Source organism: Lissotriton vulgaris, chromosome 1_1 (assembly GCF_964263255.1).
Source record: "Lissotriton vulgaris chromosome 1_1, aLisVul1.2, whole genome shotgun sequence".
NCBI lineage: Eukaryota > Metazoa > Chordata > Amphibia > Caudata > Salamandridae > Lissotriton > Lissotriton vulgaris.
The window spans coordinates 1,679,419,517-1,679,445,903 of NC_141685.1; the positions used below are offsets into that span (position 1 = coordinate 1,679,419,517).

The window sequence follows — 26,387 nt, forward strand, 5'->3', positions numbered from 1 at the left end:
TCGCACATGCGCAGATGTCACGCAGGAGGCACCGGCCCATCCACATATCCTGTCGCTGAGGGTCTGTCTAGACCACAGAGAGAAGCGTACAGAGATGTCGGGTTCAGGAGAGGTGAGTATAAACTTGCGGGAGACCCCCAAGGCCCCTTCAACCACCCTTCAGAAGGCCCTGGAGCTTCACAGATGGGGCCCCCTGCAGAATGTGAACAGGATCTCCGAGCCTCATCCGCACCCTCAAATACAAGGGTTTCAGGAGCTTATGTCACACACCTACCCATGACACCTTCCTCATTCCAGTACCCATGTCTGCACGTGTCTCCTGTAACAATAGCCCACCATGTTCTCTTGCTAATGGTTGCACGAGCCCCCTTAAACGGCAGCTCTCAGATGAGGGCTCCCGCATTGATGACACTGGTGAGGCTCAGCCATTGGTGGTGGCAGCTTTATTGAGGGTACCGCTAAGTGAGGAGATTGGTTTTGGAGCAGGGCCGCTTTGCACACAACTCACTTGTAAACTACAGACCCTTATTTGACTTGGAGACAGAAGGGGTATTATATTTTGTTGCCACCTGGCATCTGCTGGGCAATCGTGGTGCATTGCTTAAGGGAAGGAGCGGAACTCCGCAGAATTTCACGGAGGTGGCGCAGCGCAACTCTGCCGAATTCCATGTAGTACAACTCTGCGAACTCCGCCCACCCCTAGCTATGATGTAAACGTTGTAAAAGTGCACATCACTTCTGAACACAGGTGACCTTGGTGAGATGTCAAAGGAACAGACTTCGCGGGTGCCCGGGTGGACAGTGGGGCGGTCAGTTCGAGGGGAGAGTTGGCAGTGCCTTTAGAATTGCTGACAGTGTATGTGGAGACAGTGGATAATTTTTTGTTGTGCCTCAGTTGGCTCGTAAGGAAATTTGGAAGCTGTGGCGGGTGAGTCTGTCCTTTTGTGGGGCGTCCCTATAGGGGGCAGTAGTAGGCACCCGGTAGCCACACAAGCGCCGTGCAGCCCAGTGGGCCGGCAGCAGAAGCTGACAACTGTAGCAGCTTCTGTCATTAAGATGCAGATTGAGCACGAGCTAACATTCTGATAGCGCGCGGTCTCAAATTCCAGCACTCGACACTGTAAGTGGCATTATTAGAGCTGTCAGGCAGCTGCCACTAACAGGCCCTGATTGTTGGCAGTGCACAGATGGAGGCCCTTGATTGATTCCTTCCTGAGAATTATTTATGCGTCTGTTTTGCGGCCGAGTTCTGCCTCTGCGTCACGTCGGGCATTCATTTAACTTCCGGGTACAGAGTTCAGCTTGATTGGCTTCAGGTATTGAATTCACACATGACGCAGTCACTGTCGTTCATTCCTGAGCTACAATTAGAGCTCTATTTCTGGTAGGCATTATATAATTGCTTGCAGAAGGAATGCTGGATTTCTTTTTGTTCAGCTCGCCAAAATATTTTTATAGAGGGCCTCGCGGTGTGGAAGGCGGTGCCGTAAATGTCTTGGTGGGTACAGAGTCATTGACTACTGCAGGTGCATCAACTTACACAGAAAGTGGCCGGCAATGTCCACACATTTGTGCACATAGTGCCACAGGAGGAGATGCAGGTCACCTGCCATTGATTGGGCAGGGCATTGAGGTGGAGCCAAAATTGTTATGCCTCCCAAGTTTTCTAGAGGTCAGGAGTAGTCCTATATGAATCCATTGGGTTGTACCTAGAGTCTTTCCCAGGATTGGCCTGAAGGTAGCTCTACTACAAGAAGGTTTTTTGAAGTTTGCAAAATGGGCCTAGAGAATGCTATATAAGCACACAGAGTTTTGATGCAGTGTATGCTTGTGATACCATTCCGAACTTTACATGAGGAGATACTGATGGGATAATTTGGAATACCAACTTGAAGAACAACAATTCTCCCAGGAATTAAATCAAGAAAATGAAGGCTGCCTTCTTAAGTCCACAGATATAGTGAGCAGTTCAAAGCCAATGTGCAATGGCGCTATTAATGAGATGTTCAATATATCATTCATGGCTTAAAGTTATGATACATGATGTTGCAATCAGCCAATCCAAATCCAGTACCTAAGTATTAGAATTGTTACTCAACAGAACTCCTTAGACTAACCTCAGAAGGAAGAGCCAAAGGGTTTGTCGTGCCTGATTTGAATTTGCAGGTCTTGCAAATGAGCTTGTGCAAGGAGTTTTGGCTTCTCAGGCAAGGTGACATGTTGACACCCACACCTATTGAAATTGAGACCGTATTTGATGATTCTAGTGGCAATAAGGGGTTCTTTCTGCCCAGTACTGCCCTACTGCAGCGCCATCCCAGGATCCAATGACCTTTAGCTAGCAATGAATTCTATTTCATATGCCACAATATAATATAAAACAGGATGATCCAATGTTGGACCCTGAGGGACTGAGTTATGTCGCATTTTCATGTGAACCACGCATGGTGCGTGCTTCGCATGAAAATGCGGCATAACTCAGGCTCAAGACTCCTATTTAGATTAATTGTATGTAAAATGATGTGCCTGGGGGATCACGAAAAGGTGGCCTGGATAGGTCCATCCTTGCCCAACACAGGACAATTCTACCATAAAAACTAAACTTTGGAAAACCAAAGAAGACACTGGGCAAGGTCCCATTTGAGGCAGAGAGTGTCAATCCACCAACTTTGCTTTTGCATAATTCATGCATCACCTTTTGCTTCCAAGGAGCTGGAGTTTGGGACACAGAACCACTTACACCTTCGCACTCCGACATCGTTCTGTAACTATCAACTTGCATGTCATGGGACATCAGGGGTGTTTGTTGTTTGCAATCCACTAGTATTACCAACGCTTCCCATCTCTCATGACTGGAACGCTCTTCCTAAATGCCTCTGGGCAACATGGAATTAACATGGTTATTTTAGCAGCAACTAAAGCCTTCCCTTTCTAGTTTTTCTGCGACTTAAGCAGCGCACAGTTTATCGTCATCGTTGCCTTCCGGTTCCTCGGGCTGCCTGACAGTCCATCCACCATTCTGCATTTGCGGCTCCGCATTAAAGCCTTGGGGCAGCAATGGCGCAGTTTCCATTTGTACTCATCATCGTCATCATCAGAATCACTCAGCGCCATGTCTCCCGTGCGCGCCTGCTATGCCGCTTGCCAATTAGTGTCACTCGCCATGGCGTTTTTTGTTTTCTCTTGGACTGATGAGGACAACTGCCCCCTGGGAAGGGGACGGTGGATCACAATGCATTGCTGAGTGCAGCAAGGGATGGGGCTCAGCTGGGTGAGAGCATGGACGGGAATACCCAAGTGACCTAAAGTTCAAGCGATGGCGACGTCAACGCAGATCTTCGCCATTCAAAGAGAGATACAAGCAGGGCCATTTGGATTTTGGTAATAATCTTCTGCCCCAAAGGTTGCTTTTCGCTCAGTTAGATCAAGAAATCATTCTGTATGTTGTAATGCGCGGTAGTTTGTACCAGAACAACACAGGAAGTAGAAAAATTGAATAATTTTCTCTCTGAGTGCTGGGCAAAATTAATTATGTAGCAACTGAATAAGGTGGATTGTGGTCCAAAATACTGCAGGGATTTACAAATTATCCTCATCGTGCTTCCGAAATTTGCCCTGGGGAAAGAGCAAACACAAATTGATGCTGTCAAAGAAAATCAATTTATTCGTAAAGCGATTCAATTCTTTAAAAAAAAAAGAATTTCTTTATGAAAAAAACATTTTTTCAGCCATGTAAGCCTGTCCTTCAAACATAACAGGGACATTGAAGAGGAACCATCATGTGACCAAATATGTGTTCTTACAGCATTAAAGGCTTGAAATCAAAGGCATTCCTCTGGCTTCAGTATTTTAAGTGGAAGAAAACGTCTTGTCACATGACATGTGATTCATTTGACTTAAACAGCCCCTCTCTCCCACACTGCTGCATCTAAAGAAGGAACCTTTGTGGTCTCGAAACTTAATGTGCAGTGTGATTGATAGGGAAGTTTGCAGAAGTAGGGTTGAGTTCTGAGGAGTGACAGGATGCTCATGGCTTTCAGCAAGGGGCACGTGCATTTAGAGGCCACTGGCTGCTATAGTCCTTCAGAAATTGATCTTGTGCAGGATAAGATTCTACAGGAGACAACCGTCAGACAAAAAGTTATCTCTAAAAAACAGAAAGGAACAACAACTTCATCTGATAACTAACAACCCAAAGCCATGGAGGTGGCCATTCAAGGGCTGCGGAATCGATTTCATGGTGCACACCGCTTCCCACATTCTAGCAATTCTCTTGCGCGCTTTCTCTCTCTTTCTCTGTCTCTTTTTGTCTCCCTCTCACCCTCCTCATGTCTGTCTCTATATGTCTTTCTGTCTCTCTTTCACTCACTCTCTCTTCCTCTCACTGCCTCTCATGTCACTTGTAGGTCTGGCTGGCAAGCGCAACTTCTAGACCTATTAACACGCATCTAGAATAGATTTTGGCTCTGTGACAGACACATATTTCACTCTGATCTCCTGCTGTTTGCTCTTTGGATGTATTCTTTTGCCTTCCTTTGCAACGCACAAGGGACTGTTTTACATATAAAAGGTACGCTCAATCACTACAGAGTCTATTCTTTGTTTCATATGCAGAACATATGTAAAGCAATACATTTTTTAATGGCATTATTATCTCCTTATTTAGACTCGTGTACAAGCATAACCCCTAAATGGTTGCCTGTGGATTTATTTTTATATTTAGTTTAAGGCAATCAATTGTGGGGCCAGGCATTGATAACCACAACGGCGTATATGTTTATTGTGGCTTTTAGTGGTTTTTCCTCAATGTCACAGGTGCAGAGTATTTTAAGCTTTCAACTCCCATGGCCTGTTTCCTCGCTGCTGATGGGGCTGAGTTTTTATTCTAAATTAATTAAATTTCTTGGTGTCTTCTCCTCATTGTCACCGGAGCTGAGTATTTTGTGTTTATTAAGTGGATGGCTGCTAAGCCTCTATTATATTCCTGTATTTGTGTCTCTGCTATTGAAACGTATGTCGTACTGTAAAGAAGGGTGCCAGCTCACTCCCTCCCGAAACCAGGCTTATCTCTTCCACTACACTCTTTAAAAAAGAAGTAAAAGCTATCCTCATGGCTAAATACACTTGAACTACTATCTCGAACTCTGTTAACACCCTGCACCGATCTGTACTACATGTTTGACCCCTTTACTTATTTGTATGAGTTGTCTTATTACTCACATGATTGGCTTTGCAGCCACCTATTTGTACTGTGTGATCTATTGATTTACTTGTTTGACTATGTTCCCTCATGTACCCCTCTATGTAAAGCGCTCTGATATCTGCGAAGATCTTGTGCGCGCTATATAAAACTTTGAAAATAAAAAAAATAAAAAAATCTGAACTTTTTTTCATGTTGAAACAATAATATTGCCATTGTTTCTTTGTGAAATGATGATTGGATGGAAGTGGCCCTTCTGTTAAGTCCTGCATTCATGTCTAGTTTATAGAAACGAACGTAGGACTGTGCATTTCGGTGTGAAATGCAGATCCAAAGGGCACTCCATAAATTGCATCCAATTCCAGGTACTCACAAATATGCACTTGTGCACGCCTGTGTTTGCACTCTTTACCACATGAAAGCCAAACATATTGGCTTTGTCAGTACTTGTTAATTCTTCTGTCTAAACGGGCAAATGCCCTGAAAGACGATGGCATGGGTAAAGGGTAAAAGTCTATTCCGTTTTAAGTGAAATGACGTAGTTTTCCTAACCCCCTTGCGGTGGTTTCAGGTGAGCTGCTGGTAGCAGTCACTTAGCGCCTCTATGGTCTTGGCAGTCTAGTATTTTTCCTCTTGCCCTACAAGCAGCCCAGGGAGGGACCGGAGGCTGGTGGACTAGCATCCTTGCTATTTTACTTTCTTTGGCAATGCCTGGTGATATTTGGGAGAAATAAGAATTAGGCCCAGCAGAGATCGAAGTCACTGAGGAAGTAAAAGTAGCAAAATCCTCTTCCAGTTCCAGGCTACCCTGGGGTAGGGCGCTGACCTTCTAGTAGGTTTTGCATAGATGCGAGAATTCAGCAAGAACTCAGGAGCGTCGAAAGTTCAAAAGCAATCCTTTTTTGGCAAGTAGCAGAAGGCAGTATCTCATATCCGGTGCAAACACGTGGAATAAGATATGCAAATAACAGATTATCAAGCGATTTAATGATTCACCTGGTCCACAAGGAGCTGGAATAAAGCCAGGCCAGAGTGATACAAGATGCAGACATGCGATGGCTGCAATACTTTAAGTGTATTTCTAAAGTGCACTATGCGAGGGTATCATGGCGCTGAAGTATATGATGGTGAATGGGCAAACTGGAGGGTGGGAGGGCGAGGCGGACTTTCATGTTTTTCTCATCTATCAGGAGCGGGTCCATGTACCCCAGGCTTTAGGCCTGTGACTCACACCACACTCTTGATGCAGAATGCACCACACGCTGTATCTTGCAACCATTAGCATTTTACTCACTGCCTCATTAAGACTCGCTGGAGCCTGTTTGACATATTGAACAGTTGCCTACCTTGTCCGAGTTTTTTTGTTTCTTTTTTTGCCAAAAATGCTTCTCCGTGACAGAGGAAGTTGCTTCAGTGAACAAAAAAGTGTGCTGATGAAGTCGCCATGCCATGCCATGGTGGGCCGATCTACATATTTTGTTTTCCCAAAGCAAGGGTTGTCTTTGGAAAAAAAAATGCCAGTGTCCTATTTGCCCTGAAAGTTGTTTCCCTGTAGGGATATTTTTTACTATTTTCCTATCCGGTATTGCTGTGCTTTGTGTGGAAGACCGAAGAAGAATAACAGTAATTGTTGTCACTTTGAAAGGCCCACTTTTAGTATGGATGGCCTTCCAGCACACTCAGTTTACTGGTCATGTGGGTTTTAATGACCACTTAAACAAGCATTGCCAAACCCATTTGGATTTGTTTGTGTTTTTTTTATTTCTTAGTCATAATGAACAGAGCGTGAGTTCTGCTAAAAATAAAAAAATAAAATAAAACAACACAGGGTCAGAGCTGGACTTGTTATAGGTTTTATTTGTTTTCTTTTGCCCATGCTGTACAGTAGAAGCGCTGCTGTACAACACCGCTTAAAAAAACACATTGACGGGACCAAATATAGAGCTAGTTGGTGTTGTCAATGTTTTTTTAGCTATGTTCTATAGGTCGAAGAAACATTCAGTCCTCGGTCAATGCTCCATGGAAGGGAGAAACTAATGAATAAAAAGTGAAACTGACACATGCTTAGCAATCAGGAGCCAGCAAATAAGGATGACAAGGAAGCCAACAAATGGCAAGGAAAGGGTGAATTCTAAACTGTTAAGCGAATACAAAAGTCTCATAGCAACAGTGCAAGCGGTGTCTCAGGCAAATACCTAAAAATGAGGGATTGTGTGTGAGGGCTGGATAGGCAGGACATGTAACAAATTATTTATAGATGTCCTGATACCACCAGGCTTAATTAAGGCCCTAAGTATGTTTTAAGTGGACCTTGGATTCTAAGGTTTTCAGAAGATGAAAAGATGGTGCAATAAAAGTAAATATTACAAATAATATTGCAGTGGCTAGGATGTGTTGTTACAATAATTTGCTTGAGACCCCCCGTTGCAGCGGCTAATGAATGAACTCCATGGTTCTAATGGGTTTTGATTACAGCCATGCATTGTTTTTATTATGTGAGCATAATCGCGCATAGATCTAGATTAATGGGCTATTTTGCATAACATATTGTTTTATTTATATTATCGCTCCCTTGTAAATTTGCAACAGAAAGACTTGGTTGGAGCAGAAAAATGTGTTGTGGGAATAATTAAAACTGATCTATGTGCACGAGCTGCATTATACCAGGAACTTTCTCTGTACAACTTGCCTACAGAGGATTGGTTTGGATGCAAGACTTGGTTGAAGATGAACTGTCTTGAGGGAGGGAGCAGTGAAATGTATGTTGTGGGGATGCATTGCACTAGAAAATTCTTCATGCAACTTTTTTAAAACTGATGGATGAATGCCTTTTTTTTCTTTGCAACAAACCCTTACCTATGTAATGCTAAGGTGTTATATCTGGATGTTCGAAATTGTAATTTTTTTTCCCTCATTACATTTTGGATAACTTATAGAAATTACACACAATTTTGTTTTAGAGTGAAATGTGGTCCACTGCTACCTCAGGTAACTATTTTAATGTAAGGACACACTTCATGTTAAAAAAAAGAAAAACCTATGCAAAATACCAGCAGAAGACTGATTCGAGCAGAAAATGAGAAACTTTCTGCTCAACCCAGGCTTTCTTGGGCTAACATTATGGAAAATTACATAACGCAAAATTGTAAGAAATTTCACATACCACATACAATTATAATTTGCAGATTTCACTAAAATAGTTCATTTTTCACCCAAGCCTTCTTATGTACGTGAACATAGGTTATTAGTCGGGATTTCCTGAGGGAAGCATTGCAAAAGTACTGATTTTTCAATCAGAACCCCAATTTTGCATAGCATGCTTAATGCCTATAGTTCTAACAAGAATTAATTGTAATGTGTGAGGGGGAAAAATTACATAACTTAGCATAGTTTTGCTCAGTATTTAGGTAGGTGGATACTACCGTAGATGAATGGGTGCTTTTTAGGTTTTGTCTACATGGCGATTGCACCGTGCTTGAGAAATCTCTTGTTACAAAAACAAAAAAAAATCTTAAATGGGGCTTAAATCCCGTCCATTACTTACTACTGGTTGGCTTCCATATTACTCTTCCTTCCTTTCTTCCTGTTGGTTAGCGCCTTTTCATGCCTCCCACTTCCTGCTTTGCGTCAAGCCTTCATCCATGCTGTGGAGCCTGGACCAAGTACTGCTTCCAGCCGCCAGTGTCCTTCCACTGGCCACACGCTTGTAACATACCTTATTTATTTATTTCGTTTTTACTTTCCAGTGTCCACATTCTGTTTGTTGCTTGCTCGTCTCTACCACGACCTCACTTTGGTCACTGCATGTCCCTTCCACTCATGCCCCTTTTCGTTCGCTGCTAGTTTGTCCCTCTCACCACCTCGCTCCCATCACTGCATGCCTCTTCCCCTCCCTGTCACTTGTTGCCTTCCTCCATCATAGCTTGTTTTATATAGCACGAAGACGACTGGAATGAGTTTGAAAGCTTTAAATAAGCACCTGTTACATTACACAGGAACACTTTTATTTGTACAGGCACAGGGTGATTAAGTGATTTGCCCAGGATCACAGGATGTTGAGCCACGCGAAGACTCAAACTGTTTCCCCAGCTCCAAAGTCTGCAGCTCTGGCCATAACTCCACAGCCTCTCCATGCTCTGTATTCCAGCTAGTCACATTTTCACACTCTGGTAACTGCAATGGGCATTTGTTCAAGAATATAAATTGCATTTTAAGTATAGGAAAAATAACAATCTTAACTTATCTCTACATGAATACCTTAAAGCAAAAAAAGCACTATGACGCGGTCTGGCCATGTCCTTTCACATTTTTTTACTTTAAGCTATACAGCACAGATGCTCGCACTGCTGTGCAACATTAAAAAAAATTGACAAAGCCAATAGATCTCTCATAGGTGAAACCTTTGGCTTTGTCAACGCTTGTTACTAGGCAACGTGTTTCTGGGGTACCACATCACCTGATGTTTCTTGTGTGCACCCCACCCTGTTTCTTATATTTCTTTTTTTTGGGAGGGGAACAAGACAGAGCTATCTACCAACGTAGGAATAATCCATTCATTTTGTGCTGATAAAAACAGAGTGCATAGGAGTGAACAGCTGGACTCTGTGAAAACACCTCTTTGCCATTTTTCTAGAGTTTGCACTCTCTATGACATAAGATGCTGCATCAAGCAGGCTCTCAGACTGTTCTTCGGTTTAAACCATCTCACCGGTTTCTCTGCCCATTTTCCTTTGAATTATTGATCATTCCAATATCTAGGTGCTACCATTTGACATGTCCTGCTGATTGTCTTTGGTACTATCCACTCCAGTTATAAAGTCCTAATGAAGAGTAGGGACTCAGGCCCGAACCATCTGTGTGACAATTAATGCATTTGAAATAACTGCCTGTCTTTTGAGAAGGAGAGGCCCCTGGGCATGCCAACTTTTTCTGGACCAGACAGAAGACTTGGTGAGAGATTACCAAAACTGTGCTCTACTGCACACACATGATTCTTTGCCTAGTGAAAGGTCTGATGCTTATTTTAGAAGGGCCAGGAATCCAAAGGCTTGTATGCATGTATGTGGCATTTGTATAGTGCAGACCCAGCTAAACACAGCAGAGTGCTGTACAGGGTCAAAGACAAAGACACATTCAGGGGTAGCTGTTTTCTAAGAGCAAAAGAGGACTCTTACTACATCCTGATGTAGTGTTCTTTAAAGAGGTGTGTTCTCATCTCTTTCATAAATTGGAACAGGATTGGGGCAGTTCTGATGTATATGTAGATGTCAATGCATAACTATTGTGCATAGACAAAGACGGCATGTTGTCGTGTTTCATTTTTGAAACTCTTTGTCTCCAGTCTTACTGTGTTTAGGCTGAATGTTTGCTGAGGGTCCCCAGAGACATTGAGCTTGCGGCTGGACAGGGAAGGGTGTTTGTCCTGATGGCTATGTAGATGAGGCTCTGGTTTTGAAGATAGTGAGGGCTTGCAAAGGCTGCTACGGAAGTTCCTTCAGGGTAAGGATGATATAGTCGTATTTCTTCAGGCGCTTGATGAGAAATATTGCTCTGTGTAGAATTCCCTTAAGAAGAGGCAGTATGGATTCTGGGAGACTGTGGACCCTGCCATCACCACCATCTAGCTGTAAGAGTGCTTGATTCTGCATTGCTTTCTGGGAGGAATTATTTCACTTTCTTCAGTAGAGAGTGCAGGTACCAGGTCACCTTAGTTTTGTAAGCGGCATGTTCAGTGACGTGTGGATCGATGTCTTGTGTGAATCCAAGATAAAAGGTGATGTTCAAATCCACCTAGGTTCAAGTTGTTGAGATAGGTTTGTACAATTTGTTGTTTGTTGTTCTTGGAGAACAGCAAGAACTCTTTTAGTTGTATTTAAGCTTCAGATAGGTGCTGAAAATTCAGGATCTGGGTAAGTAGTATGCAGGTTTTTGAGGAAATGAATGTCTTGAACAGAGAAGATCTTCAAATACAAAAGTATGTCATCCACGTATTTGTTAATTTTGATATTGTTATCTGTGGGAAGAGCCTCTGGGTGCTCCATTTACAGGCTGAAAATGGAAACCTGCGTAACTCGGCAAGTGAGTGGTATCTTCTGTGACCTGAAGGTGCCCATGTGAACAAACTGTGGTTGGAATAGGCAGGAGCATAATTTCTGAAGGACATTTCCTCTGAAATCCATTCAAGCCTTCAGGGTGGGGTGGTTGACAGTGTCAATGGCAGGTGAGTGGATCAGTAAATACCAATGGCAAAGGGTCATCTTTATCTGTGGTTAGCAGGGATTGATCTATAAAGTGGAAGGCATTGTGCCTACTCCTGGAGTGAGCCTTGCAGTCCAAAAACATCCTTCCTGAATCTGAATGCGAACATGGCCTCATGCAGATTAGGGAAGTGTATGCTGGTGATGATGCCAGATTCCGCTTTAAAAATTACTAAGAATCCTCGGTCGACTGGACCTTTATTACCTGCTGAAAAGTGTAAGGGGAGACACAATGCATTCACAATTTAGCTTGAGCCAATAGTTAACTTGGAAAGGATCACAGACTCCAAATTCAACTTTTAGGGGTTTATTACAAAGTCAAAAATAACTGGACATACAAGCACCTCATAACGAGGTTGTAAATATACATATGCATTAATATAAAGTTCATTCTACGAATCAATCTAATCCGGTTCAGCATAAAGAGAATGAGCAACTCCCAAAATACTAAACAAGCAATATTTGCTCTTATATCTATGTTAGTCTTCATTAGTGGCGTCAAAGTAAATCGATTAATCTATCCCTACACTATCACTAATGGGGCATCCCTACTTAGCATTTTCCCATGCAAAATCAAGAAAAGGTGTCAGCTTGTGAAGACTTCCTACAAAGTACACTCACGTTGTAAGGGTCAGTAGCCAAAGCTATGGAATTCATTCTAAGTCTCTCTTCTAAGAATCAATCCCTTCCTTCTGCCCTCTAATGGCTTTCTGCTAACTCATCCCTGGGGCACTGTCCCTAATACAAAATGCACAATTGATAGAACATGTCTCTGAAACATCTCCTCTGGCCAGGCACCTCTCGTAGGCAATTTTCCACCAAAACTTGTACTGTCCAGCAACGGTTGGTGTGTCCTTGGGTCTCAGGGTCCTTCAGCGAGAAAGAATACCAGCTTCCAAATATTGGCATTCCTGGATACTATGTAACAGGTCTCCTCCATACCTAACTCCTAAAACAAAGACGTTAGTCTAACTAACAAAGATGTCCTTGCACCTCCAACAGAAACATGAGAACAGGACAACCTTGCACGCACCTGAATTTCGCTGACTGCCTCCAAATGAGAGCTCTACCAGGGTAAAATACATTTCAGGCCTACACAAATCAGCTAACATAAAAAATATGAATAGGCCTTTCATAGCACAAAACAGGAAATACTCCATCTAGGCTGTTTCACAACAATTTAAGCACACATTTATGAATGTTGCATCTGCAAGCACTACATTTCATCACATTTAAAGCACGCTTAGTCATTTCTACTTGTGCAAACTTTATGGTGCACATTTAAATCTAATGCATTTCATTACACATGAACTACTTATTAAGCATTTGCAATAAACATCGAGAATTACATGGTTCCCTCTAAATGCCATTTTACTGTCTTGAATGGCACGACTCATTCTAAAACTTCATTTACCATTTGTTATTACAACACAATTTGCTAATTAAAATTAACACACACAAGAATATATGCGGGTACGGACTATCAGTGAATATGATATACGCCTACAATTTTCAGAATATCTCTGCGCTCTATCACTGACATTATTGTATTGTTGTATTACATTGTATTATAAAATTGATATAGCGCTTGCTACCCCTTTTTGGGGGTGCTGAATGTCTTGCCCACATGCATAGCAAGCTACTCCGTGCAGACTTGCATACAGGTAGGAGTGACTTTGCAATGCATTGATTGTGCACTACCTGCAAGCTTGTGCACACTCCCGAGCTGTCCTTTAGTTAGTGCCAGATTAAACCCTGTAGGGGCCCCTAGGCAGTCGAAATTTCGGAGCCCCTCTTGCAAATCCTCTCCTATTACGTTTTTTAATTTTACCAACACCAACATTTGTTGTGGGGCCCCTAAAAAGAGCGGGACCATCGGCCGGTGCCTACTTTTCCAGTTTGGTAACCGGAATTGCCTTCAGGAGGCTTAAGGAACGTCCCCGGCTCCTTTCCCAGGGGATGCTGGGGGTGCAGGTATTGAGTGGGTAACCCAAAAGGTGGGGGACTTGTTGGCCTTTTACTTTGGGGATCAGGAGCTTCCCCTGCAGACACTAATGGTGTGCAAGAGGCCATGCACCCCTGCATTGTTAGGCACAGGGTTCCCTTCAAGGGGTCCAGGGCAACAGGTCTGTCTGTCCGCTGCACACGTGCCTGCTCATCCGCTCATATTGACCGGTGGTGCATTTATCCCTAAATTGTGGAAAACCCTCCCTTTCGTGCCACAGAAGATAACCAACGGCAATTTAGTTTTAGAAAGGCTCTAAAAAGGTTCTTTTTACGTTAGGTTTGTTTAGTCTTCACACCACTCATGGCAACAGTCTTGCATACACATTAGAAGTGGGTGTGGCATGGTACGTGAACACGCAGTCACTACCGCTGGTGGGTTGTGAAGTCATGAGAAAGAAGGGACTTGGTGAGCGGTGTGCTGGCTTTAAAAAGTTTCTGGTTCTTGTAATCACAGCGCACTTGGGCATTGCACGTTTTGCTCTAACTGTTTTGCGCGTTTAAGAATATTTCTGGCTTTAAAAAAAAGAGTTGTCTATCTTTTCTTTTGCCAAGACCAGTTTGTGGCATATAAACTGTGTTTTCACATTGACTAATATCTCTCTGTCACATTAACACAAAATGTACGTAGTGCTAGAATATCTCAATGTGGAGTAACCCAAGAAACCTGCATCTGTTTATCAAACATACATTTTAAGTGCATATGTTATAAAATAAATTATCCGAACAACAGAACGTCTCTAACACTGTTGAGCAAAAAAAAAATATAAGAGATGCATAGTATATATTGAAACCAGCAAACCCAAGTTGGATTATCAACAATGTAAGCAATAACCGCCTTTTTCAAATTTCCGTTCATCGACCTGTCCAACCCAATAATTTATCTATGCATGAATTCACTTTTATTTACAAATGAGTCAACCGAACCCACTTAAGCCATCCACAAATGTGTGTTGTTGTGATAGTGTGCCTCTATGTGCACCTGTGCATGCTCATCTGTGCGGTTTCTGTGCATTTTGGTGTATGTGATGTCTCAGCTTTCTTCCTTCTGAGCATGTAGGTCTCTGTGGATGGGTGTCTGTTTCTTTGTTGCCCTGTGACATGAGTGTGCATATCCATGGTGCTCTGTGGTGCATGGTGGTCTCTAGACAGGGTTGGATTGGGATTGAAAATCGGCCCGGGCACGCAAAAATAAAATCGGCCCACATTTGCATAATCACTCCTCAAATCACTGCTTTGGCGTAATCTTATTAAAAACAACTTTAGGAGGGGGTAAAATAAATGCACCCGTTAGTTTACACTGGTGAAACAAGTGAGGCCACTTCTGCTCAGGCCCCCTCCCCCCCACTCAGTATGCACACATTAATGGGCCGGCCAGCGAGACAAAGGGAGTGACACCTCTGCCTGTTGCTAAACTGAGGTAATGAGCACCCACTGCCTCTAGAAAGGCCACTCAGACACCCACTGGGCCGCTGGCTGTATTTTAACAATAGAGACCACGCCAAAATGGCCCCCCAGACTGCTAAAAAAAGCAGCCCACAGCAGAACTCGGACGATGGCCCCTCGGGCATTGCCCGAATGCCCGCGTTGCCAATCCGACGCTGTCTCTAGATGTCTGCCTCTGTCTGAATGTGCCTCGTGACGATAAGTGTTTTTTGGAAGATTGAATATGGGGGATTCTCATAATAGACCTTTGAGAGGACTATTGCTGCAGCAATGGCGTCAAAATAATATTTGCAGGGTGGAAGGAAAAATGATATTGGTTGATGTCCGTGTTTGCTGGGTTTTGTGTTATACATTGGCCCAGCACAAAGTTTTCGGTCATGCTTGCCCTCCTCTGTAACCTTTCCAAGGCCACTTTCTTGTTCTATTCTGGCACCTCAGCCTGGTTCCATTCTCTGCCTCCCGCCCTGTGAGTGGAACTGACTGTCCTAGATGAACACGTAGAATGAAATTTGCTTCTAATGAAGCTCCGGCACACTTGCCTGATGGTCTACAGAGAGCTTGCCCAGTGTCGCTGCCAGCCTGTGACAGCTTGCGCCCAGCTGAATTAACTAGACGCTCACTGAGGTGGCAGAACCTTTAGAATTGCGCCCTTCGGCAGAGCTCTCTAAACTCCTCTCGTGTTCACCAGGTTAGGGCTTCCTGGACATGAAGAAGCTGACAGATCCTTAAGAGGTCTGCGCCGGCTCTCTGTGGCCCGTCAAGTTCAATTTAGGGCTCCGCGCCTGGTTCGGGGATGCCAGTTAAGTTCTGCCTATGGCTCTCCCAAGGGCACAGTATCCAGCCATGTACTGAAAAGGCATCTGCTCAGGTAGGCAGGTCCTGTTTGTTATTCGAAAATGCAAACACCACAGCAGTAGTGGATTCAGACGCCTTAGTCATGAGGGCCCGCTACTGATAAACAGTACTACTCAAAGCAACTGCCCCCAACCACCGACATCATACCGTCCGTAAAGGCTCTAACATGTTCTTTTTTTACTTATCTTCTTTCTTTGAGTCTCACTACTTCAGTGCCATCTTTTCAAAATGATTGAGAGCAACCCAAACCGATAATGCTTAGTTGTGTTATGCAGAAAAAAATGAAAAAAAGTCCCAGAATAATTACATACATGCAGGCAGATTCATCATTGAAAAATGGGCTCGCAAAGGGCCAGATTCTAAGAATCTGGCCCTTTGCGAGCGCAATTTTTGCATTTGGGATTCATCATCCCAAATGCAAAAATCGGTAATTGCGAAATCGCTAAATTGCGAGGAATTGCATTTAAGGAATCTCTATTTGAGATTCCTAAAATGCAATTCATTAACCATTTTTAAATTGCGATTTCGCAATTTTGGGCCACTATTTACCGCGAAGTCAAACCTCGTGGTATATAGCGGAAACTTAGAAAAATTTACTTAAGTGCATTTTTCTAAGTTGTATGTTACACACACACATGTCCTTGGGACATGTGTATGCGTAACACCAGCGTCCAATGTCATTTCAGGGGTGCAACATGGTGTCCTTTGGACACCCCTGCACCCTTGAAATCGCAATTTCAAAATGCAAATCGCTAATAGCGATTCGCAAATTGATATGTCTTCCCATTCATTCCTATGGGCCTTTAGACCCATAGGAATGAATGGGGAGTTATTCTTTATTTGCGATTAGCAATTAGCTAATCACAAATAAGGAAGCTGTAGGAATCTGAAAATAAATTGCAATTTGTACATGAATCCCGTTTTGCAAGTCTGTAATAGCGATTCCTTAATAATCGCTATAACTGAATCGCAAAACGGGACTTTGATGAATCTAGCTGTAAAACCTTAAATCCTCTATCAGCTACAGGTTACAGGTGAAGATTAAATCAAGTTACGATGTATGGGTTAATGTTGTTTTTTAATTAGAGTGTAAATTAACAGTACTAACAGCTTAGTCAAACACATTTATCTCTCTAATGAACCACACCAAAATCCCATCTGAGTTTTAGGTTAGCAAAATCTGTTCTGATTATGTAAAAAAAAACTACAAACATTTGCTTTTCTGCTCTCGTGCTATTTACATTTATTGTTTAATTGATCTCATGTAGACACAGTAAATAACCCTGCAACATGACTCCATCTTTCCAGTGTATCAAGTGGCACTGATCACTTCCTCTTGCAAGCTATTCAAACACATACACAAGAGAGCCTCATCGGGCCTGCAACAAAAGGAAAGAGTGCAGTGAACGAACCCCAATCGACTGTACCACATCACATGCCTTTAAAAAGCACAAGGTGAAAATCTGTGCTTAGCATAGTGTGCTGTCCAACTGGTTTTTTGCTGCTTCTTTCATTGCATCCAGATATATAATACAAGTAACATTGCACCTACAACAAGCCAGGACTATTGGCTTTGCCAATAGTTGTTAGTTGTGTAAGATAAATAAGCAACAACTATGACTTCTTTGTACAGAATATTGAAAATTCTTCAGTTTTGGAAAGATGAGACTGAAAGAACTGTAAGGAGGCTCTTTGAAGTTACCTCTAAGGCAGTGAAGGGTAGTACTGCTGCAGAGTTAAGAATTTTTTTTCACCCTGAGGGCAAAAATGGAGAGCACGATAGGGACCCGTCTCAGCACCTGCTTTTTAGAACTGCAGGTGTTGAGCACCGGCAGGACCCGGGCCACTTAAAGCCCTGCAGCCAGCAGTAGCGGTCTGTGGTGGGAGTGCTGCCGGGCGGTGATGTGGGGTGGGAGAGGGGCAGGGTGGGGGGGGGGGGGTAGTAAACTACGGACGCTTTTGGCGATGCAGTGCGTGCAACGAAATTCGTTTTATTTATTTTTATGTGTACTTACCTGTACTTGGCCGTATTCCGTAGTTTACTACCCCCCCACCCTGCCCATCCCCCACCCCACATAACCACCCGGCAGCACTCCCACCACCGACCACTACTGGTAGCCAGGTCGAAAAGATCCCCTGTCCTACATCACTTTTCTGGGCTGTGCCGATCTCTCACTCCCTGCCCACTTATCTCCTTGGTACATGTTTGTGTCCATAGCCAATATGTCTCTTCTCTTAGAAAGACTCTTCTTATGACTGCAAATTCTAGATTGACCAGTTTGGGTGTATTGCGATGTACAGCACTATTACAATAGCTCAGTGAGCTGGTCTATACTGCAGAAAGGTCTTGTTTAGCCGGAAGGTCAAGGGTTAAACCTCTGCATGCCTACTCAGTATCTCATCCTTTCTTGTTTATTCAGATGTGAAATATGAAGTCCCTTATTACGGGTAACCTCTTAATTCCAATGGCATGGATAATGACCACCACTGTCAACATTGAAAAGGTTCGTTTTTTTTTCATTTGGTTGCTGAAAAGTCTGTGGAAAATGAGGAATTATCATGGGAATTAAACTTGGATTTACTAATTCTCCCTTCCCTGGCAATTCCCCATTTCTCAGTGGACTCTAAGGGTCCAACTCATTATGGGCTGGATTTTACCCTCCCCCCGAAGTTACTGGTACCCCAGGTACTTGTAATTCCGGAACAATAACGGAGCATGCAGACCACCACCAAATCGTTCAATAAGATGTGCTTTTCTGTTTTCAAGGCATCTGTTTGGTTCTCCCCCTAGGTTAGGGAGGATCCTAAAATCTTCACCTCTCTCACTGCTTGCCAATTGTTCAGTTTCACTTTTGTGAAAGTACTATATGCTCTTTAGCATATAAAGATAGAGATACTTATTTTATCATAACTGGCACTGTGCAGGATGCCATTTGTAATTATTTAGCAATTTTTTCACAGTGCAGACAAGTACACAGTGTCATCAGCTACGCTACGCAGACTACGTGTACTACATGAAGTTCAAAGTATACTACGTGAAGCTACGTGTAGTGCTGCTACGCAAACTACGCCCAGGCCTATAACGCAAGTGTGCAGCACATACACCTTCTGAAGTATATTTGTACTTGAGAATGTTTTTAACTGCAATGCTATAGCCCAAAAAGCTTAGCCCACATTGAATTTACTCCAGAAAGACAAAAGTCTGCGTGTACTTGTGAGGGGTGCACTTTGCCAGGGCCAGTTTTGGTTCCCAATCTGGCCCTGGATCTATAGCTTGCTGTCATTTGTTCTATATGCAAAAGTAGTCCTTAAAGCCATATTGTCAGGCCATTTCTGTCAGTTCTTTCTGGGTGTCTTATTCCTTCTAGAAACTTGGGGTCCAGCCCTTGAAAAAGGCTTCAGGCCTCCGTACCAATTATCTATTAGTGGAGATACTCGCTACCCCCCCCCCCCCCAACACTCACTTTTTCTACAGATTACAACTTTCCCTCTTTTTAGGACGAGCCTGGGCAGCGCATGCGCTGCTCTGGAAGGCAGAGCTCCTCTCACTTTCCGCCCATTTCACTGACTTGTGTCATTGATCACTGTAAACTGTGGCGTTTTATTGGTCAATAGGCTTAGTAGTCCCTCCTTGTTACCACCTTGTCTCATTTTGTATACTCCCATGGTGAAAACTCCTGTTGTGTGTGTTGTTACTCGGTAGGCTTTAATTACAGCCTCCGAGCACTATTTTCTCACATAGATTAGTCCTGCCTGCAGTAGCAGGCTGGATACGCTCTCTCCTAGCGCTTTGAAAAAAATAAATTATTGATCGGGCGCTGTACACATTTGTAAGGCAACAGGTCTCGCATTCGAGAAAGTTTAAGCTACGGGCATTGTAAATGACAATGCCTTTTAGTTATATGTTTTAAAAAGAACACATTCATAAAAGGCTTTGTCGTTGCTCAAACTCTCATATATGTGAAAATGCTTGTTTCCCTGTGCACTTTTCATTAGTCAATGTTACAGCTTTCACTTTTCCTTTTCCACCCAGACCTGAGTAAGCCTTTTCAAGGCTATGGTTGATGGTTGACCCCTTCCATTAGTGCATTGTTTACTATTCCAGCAGACACTTTAGTGAGTAATCTCACTCCATGAAGAACACTGCTGTCTGCCTTTAGGCCAAATGAATCAGGCTATGATAGTCCTAATCTTAACTGGTAGATAGCAAAATGCCCTAAAACGTAGGATATAACACATGTGTTCAGACAGACTTAAAGGTGATTGACAACCCTACATTCTCAGTTTCTCTTTTGGTGTTTATTTCAACAGGGCTTTAAGTAGGTCGTGTCCCTCTGGGTAACAAGCCCATTAGTAATTAATAACAGCAATGAAATGGGTCCTTATCAGGCCCTATATTCATGCCCTTTACTTTCTTGGCAAATAACACTGATTGATTTCTGAACAATTCATGCAAACAAATGTATGGTAATCCATATCAGCGATTTAGTTCCTGTTTATATTTCATATTTTACTTAATCTTGCACCAAAAAAACAGTTGGGTGGCACATTATATGGATCACAGAAATGAAGTTTACTTTTTTAAGCCACGGCCTTAAGTACATAGGCCACACCCTTTTTAGTGAGCCCCCACTTTTCTCATCTCACTTAAAGCCCTGCATTTTGATCAACCTGGTAGAAAACATGACAAATAGAGAGGCGCTGCATCTGTCACTTCCCTCTGGATATTTAATTACTCTTCCATCAGGAAGCCCTTAGGGGCTTTCTCAGGCTTATGGGGCTCTATACAAATTATACAAATGCTGAACTACAATATAGCACAATCCAAGAAAATGAACACAATACAACAAAGTAATTAAACATTCTGCATCTGAATTATTAGGCAGTTATTCAGGCCACTTACATAAGTAGGAAACTACTTTTTCTTTTGTCTATAATCTGAGCCACTAGACTGTTGCAGCCTCTCTCAAATAGGCTTGGTTAACAAGCACAACAAGCATTGGTAAAAACCAAATAGCTAGGAGTTACATTTGAAGTCATAATTTAAAAAAAAAACGTGTTTCACTGTGAAAATGACACCATAATGATTGTGTTCTGTGTAGAAAGTATTTAAGAGAAATAATTTGATGTGATTCAGTGTACTTTTGAGATGTAAAATTGTCCCTCATGCATTGCTAAATCATTTGCAAACACTTCATAGGAGGCAGCATGATACACCAAACGGCCAATGGCATGTGGTAAGAGAAACATACTCACTGGGGTGCAGCTAAAGTCTGATCTGTGTCTATTGTAAGGAACTGGTAACAATAGGTCTTACAGACAGCTGTGATGTCAAGCCAGGCCCGGAAACATTAGAGTAGGTTGGTATTTGGCCAGAAGTCACATTGATGAGTACAATTTTATCTCCATGCATAGATGTATCTCTTCATGTTTAGTTTCTGTTTTTAATATACAAAGCAGTCAAAAAAGGAGGAATCGATTTAACTGTGCTTTGTAAGTAAAAAAGAAACATTCATGAGATCTGAGATGTAATTTTCTACTTAGAAGTTTGCAGTGGCAGAACCTTGCCAGCACCATCCTCCTCCGGGCCAGGAGTGGAAGGGCTTGGTTCACAAGGGACTTGCCTAGCGGCGAGGAGCTGCGCGCGCTCACACTGCTGTTCGAGGTATGGTGCTCTGTGCTGGGAGAGTGCAGGCCAGGAAAAGAAAGGTGATGCGCAACACACCAAGAAAAGGCCGACAAATCGTGGCTTCAGACTATATATCAGAGGGTCCAAGAGAGATGGTGTAAGTGTGAAAATATGGTGCTTCGATGCACTGGAGTGTTCCCACCTGGTCGATTATTTATTATTTTATTATTTACGCTCTTTTCTTGTGGGAAAGCATCTTTTCTTAAGGCCTTCGTGATACTCTGAGGCATTGAGCATCCCCTCGAGTGCGACATTCTTCGAAAGTGTGAGACTCGCTCACAAAGAGTGAGCCTGGAATAACATATCATAACATAAACAGATCTCAGCAGAAATAAAAGTGGTTCATGCTCAGGGCAGGGACTCGAGTTCCATTCGGCCCTGTTTTGTATTGAAGTGCAGTAACCGACCTGGGCTGCACTTACTCTGTCTGCGGAGCGGTCTGGGCATGCTCTCTCTGTAGCACAGTCCCTGCAGGCCGCGTTGACATGCCAGCGGTGCCGTGGTCCAGGAGGATGGCGCGCGCCTCTGCTCCCGGGCCTTGGTATGCGCGCGGTCCTCGCGGCGCCGGGCTGATAAATGAGCACAGGGCGCGAGCCCCGGCTCATAGGCCGCATTGTGCGCAGGCAGCCGCCTGTTCAGTTCACTGTGAAATTGACATTGTGAAATCCGGCTTTGGAAATGGCTTGATCCAGATAAAGCGTTCCACCTCTCCGCTCCCATTCAGGCTCAGCCGCTTCCCCTATTTGTCCTTGTGACATCTCAGGGGTGAATCAGCATCTTCAAGAAGAAGAATAAGGGGGGTTGCAGCCCTGCTGGTTTAGGATGCGCTGTGGTTCGTTGTCCGAAGACAGATAGGGCACAAGAGAGGTTGGGGGAATTCGTGACAGTGGCGCTGGGCGAGAGTCAGTCGCACCCAGACACGCTGGCCTATCTAGAAATGCCTTAATTCCTCCATAAATCAGTTTGCTTGACAGTAGGGCAATCTAGCCCTGTCTCGCGCCTTAATAGCTGAATACATGTACGACAGCGCTGAAAAAAAGTAGCTTCAAGGCACTTTTTATTTTAATATATCAAGGGTCAGGCAAGCAACACCAAAAGAGAAATCCTAATTTATTTTACGGATTTTTTTTTCCTTTGCAAGTGGCAATTATATGTGCGTTCCGTGATCAGGGTCTTAAGACCACAGCACACTTACCACCATGGAAGTCTAGTCTCTTTTGGTTGATTTGGCATTGCAAGTTGCTCGCGTGTAGGCCTTTGGTGTTGACAGCTGACCCCATGTGCCTTGAGATGCCACACCATCAGTCCTAGGCTTTTCTGTTAAAGCGGATTGCAGCATGGCACTTTTGACCAACATCAACTGAAGTGAAACAAATGTATCATGAAAGCCCACGACGAGGAAGCGGTGTCCCTGCTGACATGATGTCACATGGCGACCCAACAGCGGTATTCAGGAAAATGGCGCTCCAGAAAAGCATTCTGCACTGCTGGCGGGAGGCTTGTTCCGCGAGGCCTGCTGCAGGCACAGGTCTCTGCAGCTGTGCGTGCTTGCACAGCTGCATGGTAGACCGGCTCCTCTGATCACCATGGAAAAGCATGTTTGACTGTGTGTGATGTTGCTGCGTGGGGTGCTTAACGCAGAAAGCATTATGTAGAATACAGCCCCCCAACCACGCAGGCTTTTCTGTCCATAGCAGACATTATTATTCATCTTGGGGTCTATTGTGCAAGCGTTGTTCATAATCGCTGCCGCACTCCGCTCCCTTTCTCCATCCTCCTCTTCCTCCCCACCAACCCATCTCAAAAGGCACTCGCCATCTGCACCGTCCCTTTTCCCAATTCTCTGTCTTATGGTCCTTGACTCTCCCTTTTGTCTCTCTCTCGTTCTGTGTTTCCCTCTCTCCTGCTTTGTTTTTAGCTCTTGCCGAGAGACCGCTTTAGTTGTTCATCAGGCTTGTGTTTTTTTACAGCACAGTTCATAATAAAAATACATATAGGCATGCATACATATAATGGCACTCGATCAGCGCTCTTCATTCATTGATCTGTCACTTACATTTTACATCTGTCCATCAATTTATACACCATGGGGCAATGCGTCAGCCCACTTCATCCACTGGCTATTTTGCTCTGTGTGATGGCATGTTACCTGAACGCAAGCGCACAGACGCTTGAAAAGGAGCGCGCTTCAGAGCCAGGGTTGGTGTGCCTGGGCTGCTGGCCCACTTCATTATTTTTATATTGTTTATAGTTTTGCCATTTTACATATTGCACATATTGGAAAATAAAAACAAACTGCATGTTTGTCATGGTCTGATCTATTGGATTTGCAGTGCTTGCTTCCTCGCTGCCCTGATCCCTCGCCTCTTCCCCTGATTCTCACTACTTTGCAGCAGTCTATCTCTAGCGGCGTGTTAAGACTGTGCAGAGCACTTTTGCTTTCTACCTTTAGCAGGGGTGGTTGTCCCACTTGTCGTAAAACGATGTTACACTGCTCATCTTCTAAGGTAGAGAGGTGGGTGAATGAGGTAAAACTTGACATTGGTGCATGTTGGACGCTTCAATGAACAAAGAGGGAAATAAGTAACCCAAGTAAAAGTGGATAAGCAAGTTGTATTGTAACTGTCCGTGCACATATATTTTGTTACTCTACAAATAAATGTAACCATGCGCGCATCAGACTCTTACCCTCAGATCCCACCCAGACCACCTGGATAGATTCCTATGCTGCACCTAGAAAGACATGCCTCGTCTCAATTTCTACACTCGGTGCTTTGGAGCGCGTGGCTTTCCTGTTGGAATGATACGGTGTAGTACAGACATATTGCTGCCCACCACCTTTCTGCCATGAGGTTTGCACACTGATTCAGTCTGCTACTAGCTAGAAACGTATTTGTCTCTCATTTTGTGCTTGCATGTTGAAACCCAAACAAAGTAACAGGTTTCTTAATATGACATGATACATACGTTTTATTTAAAAAGTGTCCATTGAGAGCTTTGTGAGCAACTAAAGTGCTGAGTACAGAACTTGGGCATTCGAGTTCAGAAATCCCACCACAAAACATCAATACCAGCATGTACTGGGGAAAAGAAACTGTTGGGAGTCCCAACTCCTCTGATGCAATCGAGTTGGAAGCCGCTCTTCCAGGAGGCTTCTTGGCGGCAAGTCAGGCAGAGCTCTGAAAGAGGTTGTCTCTTTTTGATGAGCTCTGGAGCGCTGGCGTAAACCCCTGTAATTAGACAGCGATGGACTGTACTGCAGCCGTCCTTTATCTGCCGGGAGGTGGTGGTTTGCTACCTGATTGTATTGAAATAATCATTTGCTAACGATCCAAACTGGATCATACAGCATGAGCAGACAGATTCATTACCGCACCGCGAGGAATACCAGGGGCTAGGGAATGTGCTGAGGAGGCCAGGAGAACCTCAGGAGCGGCATCAAAGGGAACCAAGGGACGAGGTGGCTTCAAAAACACCTCTATCTAATGTTCATGTTTCATTGCTCGACCTCTTCAGTAGAGTACCGGTTCATCCTTCGGCTTCCTCCTACTCTGGATCCAGAGTCGTGCTTTGCTTGACCCAAAGGCGTGTTGTGTTGTTGGTAGTTGTAGGATGTTGAGATGAGAGGAGAAGATTTTTTAATTGGAAGTCTAGATCTCTTGTTTATTTTTGTGTTTCAAGTCAACCAGTTGGGCTCATGGAATGGGCTACTGACATAGTGGGGAACTCTCAGTCTTTGAAGTCATCTGCATATCAGTTCGACCTTAGTCCGAAAAAGGAATAGACTGGACAGACCTTCTGTACCGTGCCTTCCTTGCCTGGAAGAACTGCAACCCCAGGCGTATTGAAGGGACCGCTGGCCTGGATCTGCATGTGCAGCTCATTGGTGTACTTCAACACATGGCATCCTCATGTACAGCTCCATGGCGTGACGCAGCACAGAAGCCTTTGGACATTCACGCAATTCTTTGGACATTCATGTACAGCTCCACGGTGTACTAGCACAGAAGCCTTTAGATATTCACGTACAGCTCCATGGTGCAATGCAGCACAGAAACCCTCGGATACTCAATAGCAGCTCCATAGTATGATGCAGCACAGAAACCCTCGGATGCTCACGTACAGCTATCTAGCGTAACCCAGCACAGAAACCCTTGGATACTCACATATATCTCCACGATGTGACGCAGCACTGAAACCCTTGGATACTCACGTACAGCTCCCTAGCGTGACCCAGCACAGAAACCCTTGGATACTCACATATAGCTCCACAGCATGACGCAGCACAGAAACCCTCGGATACTCACGTACAGCTCCCTAGCGTGACCCAGCACAGAAACCCTTGGATACTCATGTATAGCTACACAGCGGCGTGATGCAGCACAGAAACCCATGGATACTCACATATAGCTCCACAGCGTGACACAGCACAGAAACCCTTGGATACTCATATATAGCTCCACAGCATCACGCAGCACAGAAACCCTTGGATACTCATGTACAGCTCCCTAGCGTGACGCAGCACAGAAACTCTTGGATACTCATGTACAGCTCCATAGTGTGATGCAGCACAGAAACTCTCAGATTCTGGCGTATAGTTCCATGGCGTGACGCAGCACAGAATCTTTTCTGCTTTTATCCGCAGCCAGCTGTCAGGGTTATTGTGTTTCACACTTTGTGAATGTTGAGTTTTCCGGTACGAAGTTAAAAATTATATTTCAAATTCATTTAAAAACCACTGCATCCTGTATTTGCATTTATCTACTTAAAATGATCGCAGTGAGGCTAAAAATCCATAAGCACATATAAGCAGACCTTTGAGCGACTGGGAGGGATTGCAGTCTACTCCCTAAAAATAAACCTCTTTATTTCATATATTAAACACACAAGCCCAGTCCATGTGTTTGTCGCTTAACTCTGCCCATCAAATGCAAAC

At 43.8% G+C, this 26,387-nt stretch overlaps 1 protein-coding gene across 1 annotated transcript in view; it reads left to right on the plus strand.

Moving 5' to 3' along the window:
* PLXNA4 (plexin A4) overlaps nucleotides 1-26,387 on the plus strand; it is a 1,023,024-nt gene that overhangs the window by 48,691 nt on the left and 947,946 nt on the right. The gene's annotated exons all lie outside the window — the stretch shown is intronic.